This window comes from Narcine bancroftii, chromosome 3, assembly GCF_036971445.1.
Source record: "Narcine bancroftii isolate sNarBan1 chromosome 3, sNarBan1.hap1, whole genome shotgun sequence".
NCBI classification, from domain to species: Eukaryota; Metazoa; Chordata; class Chondrichthyes; order Torpediniformes; family Narcinidae; genus Narcine; species Narcine bancroftii.
The window spans coordinates 308,925,984-308,946,895 of NC_091471.1; the positions used below are offsets into that span (position 1 = coordinate 308,925,984).

At 42.2% G+C, this 20,912-nt stretch overlaps 1 protein-coding gene across 2 annotated transcripts in view; it reads left to right on the forward strand.

Moving 5' to 3' along the window:
- Nucleotides 1-213: 213 nt before the first annotated feature.
- matk (megakaryocyte-associated tyrosine kinase) overlaps nt 214-20,912 on the forward strand; it is a 61,022-nt gene continuing 40,323 nt past the window's right edge. Inside the window, exon 1 of one of the 2 annotated variants that reach the window (XR_011354610.1) lies at nt 214-374. The gene's annotated coding sequence lies outside the window, so the exon portion shown is untranslated. The remainder of the gene's footprint in view (nt 375-20,912) is intronic. The other variant, XM_069928890.1, reaches the window with a different exon arrangement.

The window sequence follows — 20,912 nt, forward strand, 5'->3', positions numbered from 1 at the left end:
ACTAAGTCACTGACAGTGGTAGAAGATTGGGCAAATGTTAATTTGCAAACCATATTAATATTACTGTGATAGGTTTTAACAAAATCATATCCTCTAATGCTAAAGGCCTCCAGCTCAGATCAGAGGAAATGATTTGACTGAACAGTAACCAATAGAAGAACACTTGTTGGGTGAACAAAGTGTTGAAATGCTAATTAGCTGTGAGCTTCAGCGAAACTATTGAGGAGTTCTTGATAAATGAAAGAACAGGAATTCTACGCAGTTCCTGTCCTGCTGGCAGTTTCTCGAGAGTGCTGCAACACAAGCAAATGGTGGTGTGCTTCCTCTAGATGCCAGGAATCATCAGTGCTGAATATCTAACCAAACCTTGAGCAGTAAGTAGCTTGCTGATTGCAACCTCGATGACACTTAGTTAGCTGATTCAAAGAAGGTTGTTTTATGATTAACAATAGAAACACGTTTTGTAAACTTGTCCCTTGCTGAAGCTATTCTAATGGGGATTTTGGTTTTGCTTTCTGACTGACAACTGGGGGAGGGCCCAAACCTTTGAAATTCATGCTATTTGGAAACACGATTGTGAACTAGCGTTGCCAAAAGTTACAATGAACCGAACTAATTTAGAAAGCTATTGTAAATAGTGAAAAACGGGTTAATAACAAAATTGTGGAAGAGGTGGGAAGAGCAAAGGACATTAGAAGTTTCATAGTTTTGAAGTCTCAGGAAAGATGACAGTAGAGAATATCGTGGGATATCTCAATTTAAATTAGTCAACTCAAAATGTGTAACCTCATTCAAGGTGTACATCTGACAGCCAGCCAGTAAGTGATATTGAAAACCTGATGTGATCTGTCCTATTACTTCATAGTTTGCCCTTTTTAATTGTACTTTTAATGTAAAACTTCAGAGTTTGGAAAATGCCCAAACTCGCTTTATGCTATTTGGTCAACTTGTCAGTTGGATAATGCCAATATAAATATTTCAATGATTGAGAAATATTAGAGCAGAATTCACAAAGTTTGTTCACCACTGCAATTTTCATGAAAATATATGAAATACTACATGCGGCAGATTACTGAGGGGGATGATCAATGGATTGTGAATTATCTTGGTGCCTTGGAAATGACTGACTAGAAATTGGTTGCTTTGGGGGTTGAAGCAACATTTTTCAGGGAAGAATCTTGCAGTGATTAACAAAAATAGCATGGAATTTTTATTATCAGAATTGAACTGTCAGACTGGCATTTAAACAATCACTGGCTTGGCAAAAGAGTGAAAATTTATCAGTGATATCAAGTTATAAAATAGATTCAAGATTCCTTCATTGTCATGTAATAAAATAAAGTGTTATATTACACGGAATTTGCTTTAGTCTGCTGTCAGGAAGGCAGACTAGCTTTCAGCAGAAATTGCCTTGCAGTCAGAGAAAGAGAAGCAAAAAATAGCACCACCCCCACCACCCACAGAGTTGCCTGGTGTTCGTGGATTCGCCTCCAGTGCGTCCACAGACTGGTCCAGACCCTCTAATAACCCCAGCTCCAGATTTGAACCTCCGAGACATTCAGGAAGCCTTTAGCGCCCTCAGCGCCATCTCACATCTCGATTCTGATACCTGGGACCCATTCAGCCAGTCTCCAGCAGTCTGGAGCCTCTTGGGAGTTCTTTGACCGCAGTTCCCGGCAGGCTGCAGCTTGCGTGTATTCCATATCTCGAGTTGCCAACAGCCCCACTGTCTGTATGTTCTTCAGCTGCAAAGTCCCTCACTAGCCCTCCATTAATATCAAACATAGAAACACAGCACAATACAGGCCCTTTGGCCCACAACATTGGGCTGAACATGCTCCTACTCTAGATATTACTAGGCTTACCCATAGCCCTATATAGCTGCAACATTACTTCTTGGCTCCTAAATTCAATTCTATGATTAATGAAGGCCAATACACCATATGTCGTCTTAACCACAGAGTCAACCTGCGCAGCTGCTTTGAGCGTCCTATGGACTCAGACCCCAAGATCCCTCTGATCCTCCATACTGCCAAGAGTCTTACCATTAATGCTGTATTCTGCCATCATATTTGACCTACCAAAATGAACCACTTCACACTTATCTGAGTTAAACTCTAACTGCCACTTCTCAGCCCAGTTTTGCATCCTATCAATGTCCCACTGTAACCTCTGACGCCCTCCACACTATCCACCACATCCCCCAACCTTTGTGTTAGCAGCAAATTTATTAACCCATTGCTCCACTTCATCATCCAGGTCATTCATAAAAATTGCAGAGTAAGGGTCCCAGAACAGATCCCTGAGGTACACCACTGGCCACTGGCCTCCCTGCAGAATATAACTCATCTCCAACCACTTTTGTGTGGGCAGGCCAGTTACAGATCCACAAAGCAATGTCATGGATCCCTTGCCTCCTTGCTGTCTCAATTAGCCTTACATGGGGAACCTTATCAAATGCCTTGCTAAAATCCATATACACGACATCTACTGCTCTTCCATCATCACGTCCTCAAAAAATTAAATCAGGCTCGTAAAGCACAGCCTGTACTTGACAAAACCATGCTGACAATTTCTAATCATATTATACCTCTCTAAAGGTTCATAAAACCTGCTTCTCAGGACCTTCTTCATCAACTTACCAACCACTGAAGTAAGATTCACTGGTCTATAATTTCCTGGGCAAACTCGACTCTCTTTCTTAAATAAAGGAACAACACCTGCACCCCTCCAATCCTTCAGAACCTCTCGCATCCCCACTGATGATTCAAAAGTCATCGCCAGAGGCCCAGCAATCTCTTCCCTCATCTCCCATAGTAGCCTGGAGTACTTCTCATCTGGTCCTGGTGACGAAGCTGTTTCTCAGCCTGGTGGTTCTGGCTTTGATACTTGTATCTCTTTCCTGATGGGAGCAGCTCAAAGGTGCTGTGTGCGGGATGGTAGGGGTCTTCAAACAATGATCCTGGTAGATCTCATTGATTGGGTGGGGGGTGGGGGGAGAGACCCCAGTGATTGTGCCTGGCATTCCTGTGGATTGACCTCCAATCCAATGCTCTGCAGCAACCATACCACAGTGTGATGCAGCCAGCTAGGTTATTCACGATAGAGCTCTTGTGGAAGGTTTTGACCCGAAATGACAAGCTTCTCTGTGCCTCCACAGTTGCTGCCAGAATTCATCCAGCCCTCTATTCTTTGCTCCAGACTCAAGCACTTGCATTCTCCTGAATCTCTGCCAGGTTAACAGGAAACTTTAGGCACATCATTAGCCACATGCACACCCACTAATTAAGTAGGTGCTACTATCTCAGAACACTTTTGCAGAGAACACTTGCATCTCCAACATTGCAATTCTGTGAGCTGACTTGTTCTCTGCTGCCTCGGGCACAACACAACCATAACATACTTTGCTGTGGTTCAGTGTGAGAAGTTACAGAATACTTCAAAAGAACAGATCTCATCAGTGCAGAATAATGACAGATCAGTCTAATACTGAAAATGTGTAGTTTAATGCATATCTTCACATGTCAAGGTAAACTTCTGCCGCTACTATTTTCTCAAAGGGACAAAAATGCATCAAGAAATTGAAATTCAGTTCATTTTTGGACCAATACAGGCAATAACTCGGATAGTTAAAAATCTGCAAATAAGTGAATAAAAGCTCAAAATACTGGAACTATTCAGCAACTCTGAAATATTCAAATGTGCCTGTTGAGAGAACAGTTAAGATTTTGGGAAGATTATCTTGTATCTGAGCCCACAGGTGACAAATCTGAGTTTCTTTCCTCGTCGATACCATGTGATAATTTTAGATTTTCTCTTTCATTTCTGATTTCTGGCCTCCATGGAGGGTCCTTTATGAATAGAGAAACGCTATGCTTGATTCTACTTGTTGTGTTCACATTTAGAGACATTTTATAAGGTTGCTAAACCTGGCCAGAACACTGAAACAAAGTGTGGTCACACCTGCTGGCTTAGTTTTACTTAACTCAACAGGCAGGAAACCATACATTTCTGTTTTTTTAAAAAAAATGCTGCAACCAATCTTCAAAATTGTTTATCTGCCTTAAAAATACTTCTTTTGTGATTCTGTGTAACAATTCTGCATAATTTGGGTGGCACGGTTGGCGAAGCGGTTAGTGCAACACCATTACAGCGCCAGCAACTGGGACCAGGGTTCCAATTCTGTGCTGTCTATAAGGATTTTGTACGTTCCCCCTGTGTCTGCATGGGTTTTCCCCGGGGGTTCTGGTTTCCTCCCACTGTTCAAAACGTACCGGTGTAGGTTAATTGGATGTAAATTGGGCAGTATTGACTTTTTGGCCGAAATGGCCTGTTTCCGTGCTGTATGTCTAAATTGGATGAGGCAGCATTTAATCCGAAGACTTTCCACCTAGTGTGTTGTGTGAATCGAATTTGAGCAGTGGGGGCAGTTAAAATCAGTTTCAGAGCACAGCCTGATCCTAGTGGGATAGCTGGTATTCGATTGGCACTGCACTGAACTGGGATGGAGATGCAACATCCGACAGGTGCTGAAAGTAGGAGCAAAAGGAAATGAGCTGCAGGAGGAGCTCAGCAGATAGGCTGGCATCTGTGGAGGCAAAAGGACAGTTGAGAATTCAGGTTGAGGCCCTGCATCTCGACAGAGTATAAAGGAGGGATTGACGGTAGAAAAAGGTGAACGGAGGGGTGAGAGGGAGCTGGGGAGCGATAGGTAGCTCCTAGTGAGGAGGGGTTGATGGGCAGATGGAGCTAGTGGGGGAGGAAGGGTGGAGATGGTGACAGTGGCAGTTGGAGATTACAAAGGGCTACAGATGATGGAATTCGATAAGAAAGGAAGGTGGTGAGTGGAACCAGAAGGGAAAGATGGAAAACACTGGGGGACGAGATAAGATGGGGCAAGGTGTGGGAGGGGCTAGAACTGGGTAACGGGGCTTTCAAGGGGTTTTGGAAAGAGAGCTATACGTGAGAGGACCTGAGTGGATTGGAAAGGGAGAGAAGAGAAGAGGTTGGCATGGATTACCCGAAACTGGAGAATGAAATGTTCGTCCTGCTGGTTTGCAGATTACCTAGGCAAGATACGAGGTGCTGATACTCAAGATTGACCTTACCCTGGCTGGAGACTGAAAGTGAACAGATTGGTGTGGGAATCAGGCAGGGTATTGAACTGGCTTGCTACCAGATGCTCAAAGTTCTGGGCTGAATGTGGGGGCTTGACAAAGTGGTCGTCTTGTCAGTGCTCAGTAGAAGAGACCACATTAAGAGAATCAAATGCAATAGACAAGGTTGGAGGAGGTGCAGGTGAGCCTTACCTGCGAGTCCCTAGAGATGGTGGTAAAGGAGGAGGCATGGCATCTTCTATAGTAACAGAGTAAAATACCAGTGACAGGGAGAGAAAATGAAACCATTGTTCACTCCCAACAACCACAGTGGAGTCGTAGAGAGTGTGGTTTCTGTGGAGGGCAATCAGAGGTTGGGTGAGGAAGCTATGACTGAGGGTGGGGTTGTGTTGTTGTTGGTAGAAGTAGTGAAGAATGTTATGTCGCATCAGAGAAAGGGAGTTTGGAAGGGATTATGAATATGGCAGGGCTTGGAGAAGGGGCCAGAAGGTTGTAATGGGATGAAGGGCTCAAGGTGGGGCAAGAAGATCAGAGGGCATTGGCACTGATCTGGGCACTTGGAAGATGACACTAAGGTGGGAAATATTCCATTCTGTAGTCCAAACATCCTCACAAAAATTGCCAATGCATTTACCAAAAACATTTTCCTGTAATAAATAACCAGTCTGAACACAGGATCAGATAATATCAGTTCAGTTTGAGGTTTACCCATTCCGGTATGGACTAATTTAGCTGTAGCTATCAAGTTAGAACCAGTTCCTACAGTGTTTAGGAAATGCAATTATTATGTTTAAATGATCTTCCCAGTTTCAGAAAATAAGCTTCCAACCAGTATACACCACACTTTTCAGCCACGTTGTGTAAGTGCGGCTCAATTTCCCAATTATCTAACACTTGCATCTATTCTGATGCTCTACTCACGCTTCCAATGTGTTTCCCATTCCTGTCACCTCTAGCTTCCAATGGAGCTATAGTCAGATGTTTCATTTACCTCACTCCTGTTCTCACACTCTTTGCCTCCCTTGCTGCCCTACAAAAAGATGCTCTGGTGTGAACCTGCAGAGAGTAGGGAGTGGAAATATGGCATTCCCCTGTGTGGTCCAACCGCCCAGTCCAACTGCTGTCAGCTCTGCAGGCTTTGAACAGCTTGTTAAAGGAGCCAATGGTGGTTTACTTTAAAATGAAAATCCTGTGACTGTGGGGGCTGGACCCAAGATGGCAGCGCCTCTCATCGGCATCGGCCACAAGGGGTTGCAGACTCTGAGGAAGCAGAGGACTGGCACAGGGCACTTGAAAATGGGGAGACCCCGGGTCTTATAAGGAGAAGCAGAGGAGACAACCCATGGGACGGTGACTATAATGGCAAACCAGAGAGGTGGTCCGAGGCTGAAGAACACAAAGACGGTGGGCTGTTGTGACTCGAGGCAAGGAACCTACGCAGGTCGCTAGCTGCTGGCGACTGCAGTCCAGGATCTCTCACCAGGCTGAGGATGACTGGGGACTGGCTCAAGTCTGGCTGAAAGGGTACCAGGTATTGGAAGCAGGATGCGAGAGGGTACTGAAGGCTTCCTGATCATGTCAAATATTTGCTTCTGGAGCTTGGGTTGCTAATGGTTTGGACTGAAGACTGTGTGGATGCAGAGACTGGGAGTGCTGGAGGTGAATCCACGGACACTCGTTTGCTTCTCTTTCTCTGACCGTAAGGGGTGCTGGGAAATTTCTGCTGATAGTGAATCTTTATCTGCCTTATGGTAGCCTAAAAGAAGTTTTGTGTAATATCACATTTTTTGTTTTTATTACATGACAAAATAATCTTGAATCTCCACCTTAAAAAGCCATCTTTCCATTTCTGCTTTTTTCAGTTTTGCAAGCCAACCACATTACCTGTCACCCTGTCTTGCCAGAGAAGATTCTTCTCTTCCATGTTTCCCCTCACAATGTCCAGAGCTGTCATAGTCACCATTATTTGGCTATGGCCCCGTTAGGATTCTGCTCAAAGTTTATGGGTCCTCTTCCCTGTGAAGCAGTCAAGTTTTGGTTTCTTCCGTACTTCTCTCCTACTGACTACATAAAAACATCAAAAAATGTTTGCTACCTGAGGTGAGAAGAAAGCAAGGCTTTTATTTACGCCCCCCCCCCCCATTTGAGAATGGCTGGACTGGAGCTCGACACATATGTGCTTTCAGTCTGATGCATTGCATCTCCTTTTGACAGTTTTGTCTCTTTTCCAATAGTCACATCAAAGACAGGGTGGCTGGTCATTTCATAACTCTGCCATTCAGCTCTCACCCATGGCCACAAGCTGCTTTAATTCATCTCTGGTCTCTCTGCCCTTGGCTTTCTATATTTTTACAACAAAAGGTGCTGATTTTCAAGTTATTTTTAATTAAACACATAATAACCTCCATATTAAAATTTAAAGTTAACAATTTCCGGTAATGATTCTCAGGTTAATCCAGATCTATCTTTTGTTTCTTCCTTGCCCCTGTTACCTTCTTTTGCATTAAATCATCATCCCTCTTTAACGTTTAATCTCTTTCAAAGATCTTCTCTTTGATTTTAAATTTTTAAAATGTAGACATACAACAGGCTATTTTGGCCCACCAGCCTGTGCCGGCCAATTTCACCCAATTGACCTACAACCCTCAGCACGGTTTTTGGCAGGTGGCAGGAAACCCACGCAAATATGGGGCGAATGTACAAACTCCTTGCAGCCAGCACTGGATTGGAACCCCGGGTCCCGATCGCTGGGACTGTAACAGTGTTGCGCAAGCCGCCACGGTAATCAATCAGCCAATTCTTTATTCCAAGCTTTCCAACATTAAATCATCTTATCCCTCAACCTTTTCCAATTATAATGAAATGTCATCAACCTCGCTCCCTTCTCAGTCATTTCTATTTTTAATGCAATCACTCTTTTCATGAAGACTTTTTAGTTTCTTTTAATTCAGAATTTAGCTATTACAGCTCCCTATTACTGTGTGGGTTTCCTTTGGGTGATCTGATTTCCTCCCATGTTCCAAAGGTGGACAGAATTGGTAGGTTAATCAGTAGGTCACATGGATGTATGGGGGCAGCACCGGCTTTTGGGCCAGAAGGGCCTATTATTGAGCTGTGTCTTTAAAAAAAAAAAGTTCCTGTATAACTTTAGCTCAGTCAAATTAGAACTTTGAAAACTTAATATTCCCTTGTCCAGAGAGTAAAATTCACAACTTCCGAAACCTCTTCTCAAAATAGCCAGAATAATCTCCATTCACTGTCAAGATCTTGGATGGGGTTTTTGAAATGAGTATAATCAAGTCGATGTATAGGTATACCTTATTTATAATTCTGCTATTAGAACTGATTAGGTTGATGTGAATTTTGAGTTAGTTGGGTCTTGCAATTACTTTTGTTTCTGCATTGTTCAAAAATTGCTGGAATTTCCTCTCTATCCTCATATCTTTGACGAAGTTGTGTAATTGGCATTTCTACCAAAGATGCTGTATTTTGCAAAAGTCCTTAGGAAATGTTCATAAGCCTTGTGTTTCTAAACTTGGTTCCAAGACATGTGGATTGCTTTAAATAATCTACTGAAACCCAATGTTCTTTCAGTGTAGCGATATCTCTCTCATGCAAGTCCTTTGACAGGATAAGGAGACTTGGCTTTCCCTGGGCCACATTTGTTGTGCATTTCCATCTGGGAAGCAGCTGGCTTGATCCTGGACTGCCTGCCTGTCATCTAATATCTAACACGTGCTCATTAAGCTGCCCGTGAAGAACCTTTCACCAGTTAGAGCATTTAACCTGCTCTTGCAGCTTCAAAAGACTTTTCAGGTTTACCTGAATACTAGTGTATCTTCACAATGTCAGTTCAATACGGCAAACACAAGCCTTTCTTAATGATAGCAACAAAAATCATGGAGCTGTCCGACTCGAGAATTCATATGGTTATATACAAATACAGCATGAAAACAGGCCATTCATTCCATCTACTCTGCATTGACCATTAATTCCTACATCTCAGTAAACGTAGCTGAATACAATACTGCAGACCTTTTATTTCATCCTAACTTCCATTGAACCCCCTTGGTCTGCTTCAACTCCTTAACTTCTTTCTAAGTGCAGTGCTTTGCATTTGGTGCAGTGAACGCCATCAGTTAATGGTCTGCTAATGTATCTACTTGCAGGTGTAGAAGTCGGGTAATGGTAGCATTGCTTCAAATTAAAATTGAAACTGACAACAACAACAAAAATTCCATCCTGTATTAATGTTTGGAATTTCATGCAGAGAGTAACATTGGAATTCTGAGTGGAAATGGAAGATCAGGAATTGATTTAAAGAATGAATGGATAGTTGTGCTGGAGATACTGTAGACTCCAGATGAGCAAACTAAATAGGGCAATTGGACTTCTTTAACAATATCTCTATATAATGATTTGGAAGTACAGTACAGAGCCTCTGTCAAAAAAGAGAGAGCCTTAAGCAAAGTAGTAGATGATAGGGTGCCCCTCTGTATCTGGAAATGCAGATGATTTGCTCAAAGGTATTAACATGCCTATGGAATGAAGTGTATAGGGAACCTGTGTAGAGAAACTAAAGCCCCTTTTCCACTGGCATCCCAGTTAATTGTCTGTGCAGTATCTGGGATGGGAAGCCCTTCATGCCACTTCCACTGGGCCACCCGTAACTGGGACACTAGTTGCTCTTCACTGAACACACTCTTCCCCAGGGACTGGAGTGTTCTGCCTTCAACTGGACACAGGTGACTCTCTGCTGTCCCTTTTCCACTTTAACAGCATGCTGACATCAGCAAACCCCAGAGGCAGTTAATCCCAGGCGTGAAATAACATCATTTGACGCTGGTGTTTGGACAGTGTTCCTTTTCCACTGGATCATGTCCCAGTAAATTCTCAGTTAATTCCTGGGTCAAGGTGCCAGTGGAAAATGGGCTAATGACACACACTATAATGGCATCGTGAAGAAAGCACATCAGGACTTCTACTTCTTCAGGAGTTTGTGGAGGTTGCATCATGGACTGATATGGGGACACCATTACCCCTACGCATAAACCCCTGAAAATGGTAATGGACACAGTCCAGGACATCCACAGGTAAATCCCTTCCCACTATTGAGAACATCTACGGGGAACGCTGCTGTCGGGGAACACCACCCAGTACACACTCTGTTCTTGATGCTGCTATCAGGAAAGTGGTATAGGGCCCATAAGACTCACACCACCCAGGTTCAGGAACAGCTGTTCCCCCTCCACCATCAGACTCCTCAACAACAAACCCAATCAGGGACTCATTTAAGGACTCCTATTTGTGCACTTTGTTTGATTTAGTTGCTGCTGTTTCTACAGTCACTTCTGCAAATTCAAACCTACTTCAGAGTCAACGCATTTGAAATGAGATCTGTAACTCTGTTTAGTTCCTCTGATGCCTGTTCTCTTTAAATCTTACATGGCTATAAATGGCTATAAATGCTTATTTTCCCATTAACTTCAATAGCGGTGTGCTCATTGCTGACAGGAAAAGTGGCAGGCTGTTTGAAGTACATCCTCTATCCCTTTCCACCTAAATCTCGCAAGCAGCAATGAAATAATGGTCAGGGAATTTAAATGAGGAGGGATAAATATCCACTGGGGCTCAAGGGAAAGCTCCATTACACTTCTGTAGTGTCCTACCATGGTCCTTTTCCCAAGATGACAGACAATTGCTGGGGGTGGGGGTTCACATCTCATCCAGAAAATGCACTTCCAGCCATGTAGCACTCTCATGGCACAGCACTGGGATGCTGGGCCTGACTCTACTGACAGTAGGAACAGAACTGCAACCTTCTCAACAATCTGGCAGTGAACGATAGCAGTAGCTTGTTCGATAAATTGCATCTTGCAGTCTAACTTGACATGAGATTTTCTTTCTTCTTTTCATCTCTCATGAGACCATTTCCTGATATCCTATTTCCAAGGGGCAAATGCTGCCTTATTGCCACCTGACTGAACAGCAAAACTATTTATACTGTGCAATTATTTCTGTGCTGAGAAAGATCCAATTCTCCATCTTCTATTCCAATGAAATAATTACTCACTGACAAAGAATTTTGATTACACAGACTGAAAGGATTGTCTTACCTCTGCACTCTCTGAACAAGATTTCTTATTTTCAACTAACTTTTCACTTTCTCAAATGAGTTTGTCCTGAGTTATTCTTAAATTGTCATCTTCAGTGATTTGATGCCATCCACCATTGACCTCTCTGTAATGTCATTTCTTTATACACCTGATTAACAGGATTTTCTGCTTTGAAACCACTAGTGTGTGAACAAGACACTACTCCATAGATTGGCAATTTCGATTTGTGGTGAGTTGGAATTAGCAGGTCAGGATTTGTAAAAGTCTCATAGGAAAGTAGATGGATAAGGATAAAAAATAATCTGCTGCTAATAAATAAATAGAATAATTAACCGTGTGTGACAGGTACGTGTTAATTTCAACAACGTCCAAATGAAAAAAAAATATTGGGATGCTGCTGTAACAGCGGGGCTGTTGCTGGTGTAGACCCGTGGGGAACAGGGAGCAGAGATACAACTGCCCAGTCAGTCTGCTGTATCTCCATACAGGCTTTGAATGGTTCCGTACAGGCTTTAAAATCCAGTGACCACAGGGTCTGTGCCCAAGATGGCAGCTCCTCTGATCGTCAGCAGCCACAAAGGGTTCCATACTCCAGAGAAGCAGGGGACTGGCGCAGGGCACCAGAAAATGGGGAGACCGCTTCCCTGTCTGAAGGAGAAGCAGAGGAACTGGGCCATGGGATGGTGTCCACAGTGGCAGACCAACGAAGGGTTCTGCGGCTGGTGACTCAAGGCAAAGAACTCACGGAGGCCGCGGGCTGCTGGAGACTGTGGTCGAGGGGCTCGTGCCAGGCTGCAGACTGCTGGGCTGGGGACTGGCTCGAAACTGGTTCAAGGGGTACCAGGTATCGAATCTGGAATGCACAAGAGTGCTGAGGATGTTGAAGGGTTCCTAATGAATCTGGAGTTCAGGTTCCTAATGGTTTGGACTGGACTTGGTGACTCTGGGGGGGGGGGGGGGGAAGTCTCTTTTGCTTCTCTCTCTCTCTGGCTTTAAGAAGCACTTCGGGGAATTTCTGCTGATGGCAAATCTGTCTGCCTTACAGCAGACAAAGGTAATTCTGTGTAATATGACAGTTTTTATTACATGACAATAAATTGAATTTTGAATGAAGGAAACGATACAAATAATATAACTAAGAGAGGGAAAATTGGAGTGATATGCTTTGTGAAATCAACTCAAGTTTCGATATTTCCTGCATTTGAGATTTCTACAGTTGTATAAAGAATTGGTATTTTACCTGATTATAGAGTCTGACTTTTGAAAGTGATTTGGTTTGGTAGAATCTGGTATGCCTGAATGAGTCAGGGCAATTGTTTCTTTAGTGGGAAACTTCGAACAAGGGGAGATTGTTCCAGTATTGGGGGCAGTCATTTAAAACTCAGGTGGATAGGAATTTCTTCTGCAGTGCTGTGAATCTTGGGAATTCTCCATGCCAGAAGGCTGTGGAAACTGCATCATTGGGGGCCTTTAAAAAAGGATGCAAGTATGTTTTTGAAAGACTGGGAATCAAAAGCACAGAAGAGCAGTGGAGACCTGGGGCAGATCAGCCACAATCATGTTGAATGGTCTACTCGCTTTACACCTATGATTGTGTGGCTTGGTACGACAATAACACAATCCTCAAATTTACTGACCCAATCACGGTACAAAAAGGGGCGACGAGTCAGCTTACAGGAGGGACATTGAAAAATTGGCCGATTGGTGCACCAACAACAATCTTGCACTCAACGACACTTAAACCAAGGAACTGATTGTTGACTTCAGGAAGGGAAAACCAGAGATGTATTGGTCATTGGGGGAGCTGAGGTGGTGTTACAACATAGACCACAGCAAAAGAAATTCACTATTGACAATAACAATAATTTTTATTAATAACTATTAATAATAGAACATTTCTTACTTAACTCTAAACTTAACCCCACAAGGTGCAAATGTGGCAGATCCTAAATCATTATAGTTTCGGCACAATTCTGAAGAGATGATTCAAATTTAAATTTCAGTCTTCGAAATTTTTTGTGTTGAAACTCAGTGTCTTTTAACCGTTTTCAATTTAGGCTGTATTCAGAAGTGGGTGCATGAAATGCACTGCTCGCAACAGTGTTAGAGGCGGATACAAAAGGATAGTTTAAGAGGCTATTGCGTGCATGGAACTGAGTAAAATAGAAGATTATGCAGTTGGGATATTTTAAGCAGTTGTTAGATTAGGTTGTTAGGTTGGCTCAACTCTGTGTGCCGAAGGGCTTGATCTGTGCTGTAGATGCCTCTGTTCTATGATCTGTGATCAGTGTGATATTTCGGCATTGTGAGCTAAATATTTGAACATGTGCTGCTGATGGTAATTTTGTCGCTATGAAGTTTCAACTACAAACTTTGTGTGTGTCTAGCCTTTGGAAGGGAGACAACATCACCATTTGGAGCCACGTTCCTGCTGGGTGGTGTAGATTTTCCCATGTACAAGCCTGTCATTTTCTCAGAATGCAGGAAGAATGAGAGCCTCATTAGTCAGCAAGTAGAGGAAACAATTAACATTGCTATTTTATCTTCCTGCACCCACCCACGCTTAGAATCTTTTCTCAATTACTACTTCCAGACTTGTGGAAGCATTTCAACTTCAGTCCTGTTTGAATAACTGTTCCAATTCTCAGAGTTGAAAAGTTCTCTCTGTCCTGAGACCTGGATCTATACAAGATTTTTTAAATGTTCTTTGACAGGATTCCCCAAAGATCTTTTTAATGTTCTTTGACAGGATCCCCCATAATCTAGGCCATCTATACAAATTAAATTATCAGCCATTAATGAAAAAATTACAAGACGACTTAGAGCAGTGGAAAGACTTACCACTAACACCGATAGGAAGGATAAACTGTATTAAAATGAACATCTTCCCAAGAATACAATACCTATTTCAATCATTGTCAATCCACCTAACAGAGAAATTCTTCAAGGAGCTAAAGAAAATAATAAGGAAATTATTATGGAAAGGGGGGAAACCAAGGATAGCACTAGATAAATTAACAGAATGGTACAAACAAGGAGGTTTACAACTACCAAACTTTAAGAATTATTAGAGAGCAGCACAATTAAGACCTATCAGATTTTTATCAAACAAGGGTAAAACCAGATTGGACCAGATTAGAACTAGATAAAATAAGGGAGAAGATATCTGAACATATACTATACAAGTGGGATGATAAATTGGTGCAACATAGGAATTCACCAGTATTGCACCATCTGCTCAACATTTGGAAGAAGATTCATGTAGAAAGGAATAAAACAAATTACCAACTACCAAAACTAATATTGACGCAAAACCAGCTAATCCCTTTTACAATAGATAACCTTTCCTTCAGAGAATGGGAGAGAAAAGGGATCAAAAGAATAGAAAATTGTTTTTCGGGAAATAAATTATTATCCTTTGAACAAATGAAGGATAAATATAATATAACTCATGATACAATGTTTGCACACTACCAACTGAAAACCTACTTGAAGGACAAATTGGGAAACAGTCTGAGGTTACCAGAAGGAAGCAATTTTGAATATGTGATTACAGACACAATGATAATTTAAAAATTTATAGCAAACATGTACATCAAACTGCAAGAAAAGGAGAATGAGGAAACAAGCTGTAAACCTAAACAAAAATGGGAACAAGATCTAAACATAAAGATAAAGAATGAAACATGGGAAAAGCTATGCTCCGGAACTATGAGAAATACAATAAACACGAGGTTACGCATGATACAATATAATTGGTTACACAGGCTATACATCACACCTCAAAAGTTAAATAAATGGGACCCAACAGTATCAGACAGATGTTTTCGCTGTAAAAAGGAAACGGGAACAACAATACATGCAATTTGGACATGTGAGAAAATGAAAAAATTTTGGGAAGATCTAAACCAGATATTAAATAAAATCACAAAAAGCAATATACCAAAAAACCCAGAGATCTTCCTCCTAAGTAATATAAGAAATAAAGAATTTGGACTTGATTTAGATGGAGCACAAAATTTTTTTATTATGATAGCCTTAGCTGTAGCAAAAAAATGTATAATGTCAACCTGGAAATTAGTAGACAACTTGAGAATACAACAATGGTATATAGAAATGAATAAATGTATTCCATTAGAAAAAATAACATATAATTTAAGAAATAACATTACAATATTTGAACAAATATGGGAAGCATACATGAAATAAAATAGAGAAATCCTACCGTGGACTTCCACCACCTAAAATGACTGAAGGAGAAGATAACGAAATGAACTGGCTCAGTATGTAAAAGTAGAAGACACAAATTTTTTGTTTATTTTTATTAAGTGACGACATTGTTTAACGGGTTTAATGTATCATATAGATTGAACTTTAAATAAATGGGAAGGGGGGTGAGGGAGGGAGGGAACGGAGGGGGGAAAAAAGGGAGAAAATGACACTGTATATATTCAAGAGAAAAAATGTCTGTACGTATTTTGGTCAGTATGGTTCACAGTGTGAAAATTTTTTTTTTAAATTTAAAAAAGCACACAACCAAGGAGGGGCTTCTTAAGTGTAGCCATGATTGTAGTGCAAGGAATATAATAACTATTTGATTGCATTATTTTTTTGAATAAAGGATATTTGTCAAGTCACTCAGACTAACAATCTTGCTCATTGAAAGAATTTGCCTGAAAGGGCAAAGGAGGAATAAAACACAAAAGTCTGCAGACACTGTGATTAAAGTAAAAACACAATGGTGGAGAAAATCAGCAGGTCAAACAATGCACTTTATCTTTGGCTTGGCTTCGCAGACGAAGATTTATGGAGGGGGTAAAAAGTCCACGTCAGCTGCAGGCTCGTTTGTGGCTGACAAGTCCGATGCGGGACAGGCAGACACGATTGCAGCGGTTGCAAGGGAAAATTGGTTGGTTGGGGTTGGGTGTTGGGTTTTTCCTCCTTTGCCTTTTGTCAGTGAGGTGGGCTCTGCGGTCTTCTTCAAAGGAGGTTGCTGCCCGCCAAACTGTGAGGCGCCAAGATGCACGGTTTGAGGCGTTATCAGCCCACTGGCGGTGGTCAATGTGGCAGGCACCAAGAGATTTCTTTAGGCAGTCCTTGTACCTTTTCTTTGGTGCACCTCTGTCACGGTGGCCAGTGGAGAGCTCGCCATATAACACGATCTTGGGAAGGCGATGGTCCTCCATTCTGGAGACGTGACCCATCCAGCGCAGCTGGATCTTCAGCAGCGTGGACTCGATGCTGTCGACCTCTGCCATCTCGAGTACTTCGACGTTAGGGGTGTAAGCGCTCCAATGGATGTTGAGGATGGAGCGGAGACAACGCTGGAGACAATGCTTTATATAGCAAAGATAAATCACCAATGTTTTGGACTTGAACCCTTCATCAAGGTATGAACAAAGTGGTGGGGGGGGGGAAGGGGAAAGGGGAGGAGCTCTGTCCCACAGGCAGGAAATCATAGATGGATGAATTGTAAGAAACAGGGGAGAGGAGAAGGATGGCTCTGTGAATGGAGAGGGAAGGGGGTGGAGAGCTGGAGGAAAAAAGACAGAGGGATGGGGAAGAGAGGGAGAACGGGGAGTGGTGTAGTGCGTGTCGAAAGAACTAAAGACTTGTTGATCCAAACCAAGGCTTTTATTAACTAAAAGACTGGAGCATATCACAAGTAGGTCGACCAGTCCAGAATGACCTGGTCTGGCTAGGAGCAATCCTTTAAGACCTGCCAGTAGGTGTGGCTACACTCTCAGCCAATCACAGTCATCCTACACTACCATCTGTACTTATGTACATATACACATTGGTGAAAAAATCTGTACTATCACAAGTGGTCTAGCAGAAACTGGAGAAGTCAATATTAATGCCATCCAGTTGGAGAGTTCCCAGGCAGAAAATTAGGTGTGGCTCTTCCAATTTATGGGTGGCCTTGGTTTGACAATGCATGAGGCCTTGGACAAACGTGAGAGTAGAACACAGAATTGGCCCCTGGGAGATTCCTGTCACTGAAGTGGACAGAGCAAAGGAGCTCAGTGAAACGATAAGGGCAAATGAGGCCTTGGTTGAAAGTGTCATCCAAAAGGCAGAAGCTCCTACTTTGATAAACCCCTTTCTTCACTGAATCATCAACCTAGATTTTTCTGCACAATTTTTTGGAATGGAACATGAACTCTTAACATTCTGACAGACACAGGAGTGTTGGTGGCTGACGGCGCAGCCTCAATTTTTTTTTGCAGCCTTTAAACGTGTCAGTAATGTGGAAACTGAGTCTTCACTACTCTGATTTTGCTAAGCCACAAACCCATGAACATCTTTGCTTCCTCAGCTTTTGTCCTCACCAGCTTCTTGTTTTTTTTTTAACCTTCCCCCTCACTTATTTTACCGAAAGTGGTGTCCAACACGCTATACCTTAGCCCATTGTCCGGTTGAACTGCTAAGGGGGTGAGTTGGGATAGGGGGGATCATGCAGTTTGAGCTGGTCATAGGTGGGGAAACATTAATTCCACAATCTCAACGTCAGCATTCTATGGTCCTCAGGAAAGGCTCACAACTTTATGCCTCAGATTTAAGTGGAAAGAACTTGCTTGGGAACCAATTGATCGGCAAATTTAGTGACATGCTAATTCAATAAAAAAGATTTTGTAGTGATTATTCATTCTTTAATCCTATCAATTCCTTGCTCCTGAATAAAAGCTATCAATTCTTCTTGTATCAATTTTTTTAAAGGTCTTGTTCTACTTAATACTGTTTCATGCACTGGTTGAGAGGACACACCCAATGAGCCCTAAATGGGGCCATGTTGTGCACTTGGTGTCATGTTATAGTAGGTACTTGCTTGTCTCAAATTTTGGTCACAATTTGCGAGTGTACATTTTTTTTAGCAAAGCTCAAGCTTGGCAACAAATTAGGTAGCACTGTAAATGGCAGGACCCAGAGGAGGGTTGATGTATCATCAGTGGAACCTTGGTGTCTAAGTCCACAGCTCCCCAAAAGTGGCCATACCAGTTGATAGGTTGGTAAAGAAAGCATATTGGCACACATGTCTACCTCAGTCAGGCTGTTAAATGTGGGAAGTCATTTTGTAGTTGTCTGAAACTTCAGTGAGACCACATTTGGAGTGTGTGTGCAGTTCTGCTTGCAGCATTACAGGAATGATGTGCAGTCTTTGGACAGGGTGTGGAAGAGGTTAAATGGTATATTGCCTAGATTCGAGAGTATTAGTATTAGGGAGAGGTTGGACAAACTTGGATGGTTTTCCCTGTGTTGGAGGCTGAAGGGTGATTTGTAAGTAAAATTATGAGAAGCCTAGACAGGGGAGATAGAGTCTTTTTCCATGGGCAGAGAGGGAATAGTTTTAAGGTGAGAGGGGGTAAGTTTAAAGGAGATTCATTAGGCTAATTTTATTTTACACAAGTGCTTGTAACCTGCAGTAAAGGGCAATGGTGGAGGCAGATACATAGCTACTCTTAGGAGGTATTTAGACAGGTAAACAAACAGGGAATGGAGGGCTATCAACCATGTGCAGGCAGTTGTGCAGTTCAAATTGTCATCATGGTCAACGCAAACATTGAGGGATGAAGGGCCTGTTCTTGTACTGTTTTATTTTCTCTTTTCTATGTTTTTCAAGCAGGTCAAGCTGCCAGAAGAAGCAGGACTGGGGCAAATGGAATGGGAAGATAGTGAGTGCAGCAATGGAAGCATTAGGGGACAGAGACCCTGATCAGGAGGCCCTTCGCCACCATTGTTTGTGTTGTCTGCATCTCTGTCTAAGAACAACCACATTGAGAGAGATTTATCAAGAAGGTGGTGTCAGACATCTGCCAGGGAGTTCTGCAGGGTTGTGTTCTGGAACCCTTCTCTTTGTGATCGTTATAAATGACCGAGATGAAGAAGTGGAAGGTCAGGTCAGTAAGTTTGCAGATGATATGAAGGTTGTCGTAGGTTACAAAAGAATATAGACAGGATGCAGAGTTGGGCGGAAAAGTGGCAGGTGGTGTTCAATCTGGATAAGTGTGAGGTGATGGATTTTGGAAGAACAAACCAAAAAACTAAGTACAGGTTTAATGCTCGGTTACTTCAGTGTATGAATGAACAGAGGGACCTAGGGGTTCAAATCCATACAACCCTCAAGGTTGCTGCTCAGGTTGATAGGATCATTAAGAGGACCTATGTGATGTTAGGCTTCATTAATAGGAAAATTGAATTCAGGAGTCGAGAGGTCCTGTTACAACTCTACAAATCTCTGGTGAGTATTACGTTCAGTTCTAGTCACCACCTTATAGGAAGGATGTGGAAGCTATAGAGAGGGTGCAGAGGAGATTTACCAGGTTGTTGCCTGGATTGGAAAATAAGTCTTATAAAGCAAAGTTACAAGGGCTGAGACTTTTCTCTTTGCAGTATAGAAGAATGAGAGGAGACTTAATAAATTATGAGAGGCATAGATGGGGCGAACAGCCAGCGCCTTTCTCCCAGGTCAGGAATAGCAAACACTAGAGGACATATGCACACAGTGATGGGAGGGAAGTTTAGGGAGACAGGTTTTTTTACACAGAGTTGTGGATGCCTGGAATCCCTTGCCAGGGATGGTGGTGGCGGCTGAATCATTAGGGGAATTTAAGAGACTCTTAGACAGGCATGTGGAAGGAAGTAAAATAGAGGGTTAGGGTGTAGTGAGGGTTTAGTAATTTTAAAAAACAAATATGTAGGTCAGCACAACATTGAGAGCCAAATGGCTTCTACTGTGCTATAGTGTTCTATGTTCTGTTTAGTGCAAATACTCACACAAGTAGCTCTGGATTCATGTGGTCATTGCAATGAGACTTTTCACAAATTATATGTGCATTCTACGGCACGTTACTGTATATAGGCAGAGATTAATCATGCGTGGCGTGTTCAACTTTCTGAGATCTATTTTATTGAACTAATGTGTTTATTAGACAATCTGTAGGTGCCCTTTGCACTGTCTCCGGCTGTGAAATTCATCCTTTCCAACGTAGTTCACTTTAATGTGAGGGGGAAAAGGCGGGCTGCAAGATCGCAGAGTTCAAACTAGAATGAATACAATCAGCCGTCCTTAGAATCATGGTAAATGTGTTTACCAGCTACATGTTTCAGACCTTCACAATGGCAGGTCAATAATTGATTGATTCGTAATCTAATTGAACACTCTGTGCATTTAATTGGAGCACCCTTCGTCAGAATCTTGTGGATGTTAAGGGTTTCATGGTACTACTCAAAGAAAGAAATGGGTGTTCTCTGGTGTCCTCAACTGCAGTGATCCAGACAGCCTGGCTCACAGTGTCTTTAATGCAAGGATTCCGTACTAGACAGCCGTGGTGATGACAATCCTGTATAATGTACTGAGACCATCAATTTTCTTTCCTATTTCTCTGGTGCATAATAGTTTCTTCTTGTAATGTGCTGGAGAGTACTATACAATTCACTTAAATTTGGACCAGTGCAGGAAACCACATCTACTAATTGGTGCAGTTGGCTCTCAACTGAATCTGAAGCATTGCATAAAATGTTGCAGGGGAGAATTAAGATACAATTCAGAATCAGAATTTATTGTCATGAACATATCATGAGATCTGTTGTTTTGCAGCAGCGTCTTCATGGTGCAAATGTAGCTATAAATTACATTTTAAAAAATAAATAGTGGAAAAACTAAGATAAAGTGAGGTAG